This window comes from Petaurus breviceps, unplaced genomic scaffold, assembly GCF_028583685.1.
Source record: "Petaurus breviceps papuanus isolate PSGF00001 unplaced genomic scaffold, PetGlider_PUasm1.0 207, whole genome shotgun sequence".
In the NCBI taxonomy this organism is placed as follows: domain Eukaryota; kingdom Metazoa; phylum Chordata; class Mammalia; order Diprotodontia; family Petauridae; genus Petaurus; species Petaurus breviceps.
Genome location: NW_027185850.1, coordinates 17,105,259 through 17,109,608, shown reverse-complemented (window position 1 = coordinate 17,109,608; position 4,350 = coordinate 17,105,259). Strand labels below are relative to the sequence as shown.

At 45.3% G+C, this 4,350-nt stretch overlaps 1 pseudogene; it reads right to left on the bottom strand.

Annotated features, from left to right (window-relative positions):
• Window positions 1–3,017: 3,017 nt before the first annotated feature.
• Window positions 3,018–4,028, bottom strand: LOC138164746 (aldo-keto reductase family 1 member B1 pseudogene; annotated as a pseudogene).
• Between the last annotated feature and the right edge of the window lie 322 nt (window positions 4,029–4,350).

Below are 4,350 nucleotides of genomic sequence, written 5' to 3'. Positions count from 1 at the left end.
ACAGGGGCTTTCATTTTAATTCTGTTTTGGGGGTTGTTTATTGCTGTTCTCCTCACTGCAGGTTTCCAAGCAGAGATTGGATGATGGATTGGAGGTGCTGTTGGGGAAGGGGCTACCATAGGTGTTCAGGACTAGGCTAGGCTGGGTGGCCTCTGAAGTTCCTTCCAATTGTGAATTTCTCAGGTAACAAGATTGGGGGACATTCCCCAATGTTCCAAATAGCATCAATCAGTTGGCCATTATTAGCATGATACAATGGAAAAAAAAGTGGGCTGAGCATCCAGGAGCCCTGGGTTCTGGGGCTTTGGAGAAGCCCCGAGTCTTCTCTGAGCTCAGTAAATAAGTGGGTTGGACTCCCAAGTGTGCCAAGGCCCCTTCTGGCTTGGAGAGCTATAATTCATCTTTCAGTCCACAGTAAGCCATGCCCTGGCAGAGTCTGTCATAGCTCAGCCGGCAAGGGCAGGGTTTGGCCCTTGAGGAGCTGGGAGCTGGGGCAGATAAGGAGTGTTCCTTTAAGAAAGCATGGCTTCACACAGCAAAACACCAGGCTCTCCAGTTCCCAGAGGAAGTCCAGGGGGCCAAAATTCTTCCACCCACTAAGGAAGGGGGAGGTGTTGCCAAGTTCTGTTGACACATCGGGATGCAGCCAGTGGGTTCTGCTGGCTCCCTTCCCCCCTCCTTCTCCCTGATGCTCAGGGAGCCCCCTCCCACTTCCTAATGGATCATAGCTTACATTGGGGGAGGAAGGAGGTATTGGAAAGAGTTCTGCCTTGGGAATGAGGGGCCCTGGGTTCAAATTCTGCCAGAGTCATGACACCTTGGACAAATCACAACCTTTCTGGGCCTCAGTTTCCTCTTCTGTAAAATTAGCTTAATGACCTCTTTGGTCCTTTCCTGTGCCATCTTTATTTTCCTAGAATTCTATACTGTCACAAAGTACTGTAACATCCATGACCTCATCCAGGCCTCGCAACAGCTCTGTAGGGGCAGGAATGGATATCTCCAGTTCATTATTTAGTCTTAGAAGAGATCTCAGAGGCCATGGAGGCTACCTGCTCAAAATCCATACCCACTCTACCAAGTGGCCTCTGAGAGCTATACTTAGAGCTAATTTGTGGTTAGCATGCCCTGGCGCAGGTCAGTGTGAAAAGCAAATATGATACCCCCATTTTATAGATGGGAAAACTGAGCCCCAGAGAGAAGTGAGTGCAGTAAGGCCACCCAGTTTAACAAACACAGGAGCTGAGATTTGAAGCCATTTCTTTCATGACACCAAATTCAGTGCTCACATCATACACCCTACTGACTTCTGCAGAAGGAGCAACACAGGCAGGGAAAGCCACCATGTTCGTAGGTGAGGGACTGGGCATCCTTCTTGTTGTCTTCCCTTTCCCCTCTTTCTCCTCCTCCTCTTCCTCTTTCCTGGTCTCTCCAATTTCCCCTCTAGTCATCCTCAGTTAAAAATAACCTTTCATCACTTTCTCCTCCCAACAACCCAGGCCTTTCCATCAGTAAGAGCTGCAAATTACCTGGATGCCCAGTGAGATGATCAGATGAGATAAAATGCGAAAATTGCTTTGCAAAGCATAAACATGATATACACTTAAATTATTATTATTTAGAAAGAGCCCTGGATGGGGTGGGTTATCAGATGACCTCTGAGGTCCCTTCTAATCTTGAGATTTGGGGATATGATGATCCTGGGACCTGGAATAAAGCCCTACCCGGTCACTTTTCCCTAAGATTCACATAACCTTTCAATGGCCTGGGTAGCTCCCAAAGACTGTGAATTAGTTCCACAGAGCAGGTGCCAAGGATGGAGTTCCTGGCACCCCTGAAAGCCCAGGTCCAGACAAACAGACAAGTAAAGATACAATAGAAATAACCAAACCCATCCTGTGGGTTCCTGGGAGGCTCAGAGTGAAATCAGGGCTGCAAATACTTCCTAGATGTCTGCTAGGTTCACATACTAATCACTTCCCTCTCTCTAAGGCCCCTCCTTGCTCTAAAAGTCTGAGTCCTGACATTCTATGTTCTAATAGGCCTTCCAGTTCTAACATTCTCTGTTCTAAAGTCCCTTCCACCTTGGACATACTATATTCTTTTTTTCTCCCTTTAAATTTGAAGTATTACTTGGAAATGTTTATTTGAGTCTTACAATACACAAAATAAACTGATTTACCATTTAGACATCAAATCACTATTTCTAAGTAGGACTTTATAAAAAAAATTCTCCCAATTCCATGCTAAAGCAATTTTTAACATTTTAAAAAAGTCTTGAGTTTCAAATTCTACCCCTCCAGTCTTCACTTCCCTTCCCTCTCCTTGATATGGTAAGCAATTCAATACAAGTTTTACATGTGCCATCATGTGAAGCATTTCCATATTAGTCATTTTGTATAAGAAGGCTTGAAAAGAAAGGAAGAAAAATATCATGCTTCATTCAGTATTCAGATAGTTATCAGTTCGTTCCCTGGAGGCAGATAGGTTGCTTTATCATTAGTCCTTTGGGATTGTCTTGGATCACTGTATTGCTGAGAATAGATAAGTCATTCACACATCTTCATTAAACAGCATGGCTGTTTTTCTGCACCGTGTTTTGGTTCTTCTTGCTTCACTTTGCATCAGTTCATGTAAATCTTTCCAGGTTTTTTTTAACCATCCTTTGTCTTTTTTTTTTAATACAACATGAAATATTTTTTTTTTAAATTAAAGCAAGAAGGTAGTGTTTATAAGTTCAAGTAGATGAAATCTACTTGTTACTAAAAGAAAAGAAAACCATTTGCTGGAGGAAAAATTTTTGTTTATAGGGCTCATCCGGGGAGGGGGTAGTCATTCTGTATTCCTAGCTGAGCAGGAAGGAGTGTCCAGAAAACCAGGAGTTACTCAATCAAGCTGAGATCTGACCATGATATTCAATGGTTGACCCAGCTCTTGGAAGCAGAGGCCAGGCTTGACCAATGGGATGCAGAAGAATGATTTGCTGTTGTCAGGATGAGTCGGCAGAGCTGGAAGCATCAGGTGACGTGACCTTCATCCGGACACTGGGCAGCAACTAGCCAGAACTTCAAAATGGGGGCATTGAAGGGATAATCTTTGTGAGAAGCAGCACCGGTTAAGGCGTACACTCTCCAGTCAGGATTAAAGATGAGTTTGGTTGACATCTCCTCATCAGTCAACTCAAAATCAAACACCTGAAAGTTTTCAGCAATCCGAGATGGGGTGATCGACTTAGGGATTGTGATACACTTTTCTCTGTATGTGGAACCTTATCAGAACCTGTGCTGTGGTTTTTTTGGTGCTTTGCTGGAATGACCACGATCCTGGGGTCATTCAAGAGAGAAGGGTCCTCTGGCTTGGCCCATGGCCGATCTGGAGAACTGTAGGGGAGTGTAGGCTGTCGCCACAATGCCCTTGGACCAGCAATATTCCATCAACTTCTCCTGGCTGAGATGGGGATGGCACTCGATCTGGTTAGCTGCTGGCTCATACTTCAGTCCCGGCTTGGCCAAGAGCTTCTCAATCTGGTCGTGGTTGAAATTGGAGATCCCAATGGCTTTCACCAGTCCTGCATCCACCAACTCTTCCATGGCTATCCATGTATTCAAAAAGTTTGTGTTACTGGGAATCACGTTGCCCTTGTCATCCAATGGGAAAAGATCTTGTCCAGCCTTAAATCCTGTAGGCCAATGAACAAGGTAGAGATCCAACTAATCCAGCTTCAAGTCACTCAGAGTGTTTTGGCAGGCTGACTTGACCAAGCTTTTCTCATGGTCTGTGCACCAAAGCTTGCTGACAATGAAAAGGTCTTCCCGCTTGACGACATTCACCTTGATCTTGACTTGGATGGCCTCACCTACTTCCTTCTCGTTCTGGTAGACGTGGGCACAGTCAATGTGGCGGTATCCAACATCGATAGCAGGCTTCACAGAATCAGCCACTTTGCCTGGAGGGGGCTTCCAAGAGCCCAGGCCCATGATGGGCATCTTCGCTTTGTTCCTCATCACAAGGAAGGTAGCCATGATGATCCGGCCTTGCAGAAGAGGGCCTCAACAACACACACAAGCAGACCCGCCTCTTGTCGTTTCTTACAGCACAATAGCATTCCATCATTATCATATACCACAGCGTGTTAGCCATTCCCCAGTGGATGGACATCTCAATTTTCAATTCGTTGCCACCACAAAAAGAGCTGCTAGAAATATCTTTGTACAAATGGGTTTTCCTTCCCCCCACTTTTTTGAGGACATTTTGTATTCTGAGGTCAGCTTCCCCCCTCTGATATTCTTATGGTCTAAGACCCCGTCCAGCTCTGACATTTTGTGTTCTGAGCTCTAACAATGTGCTCTA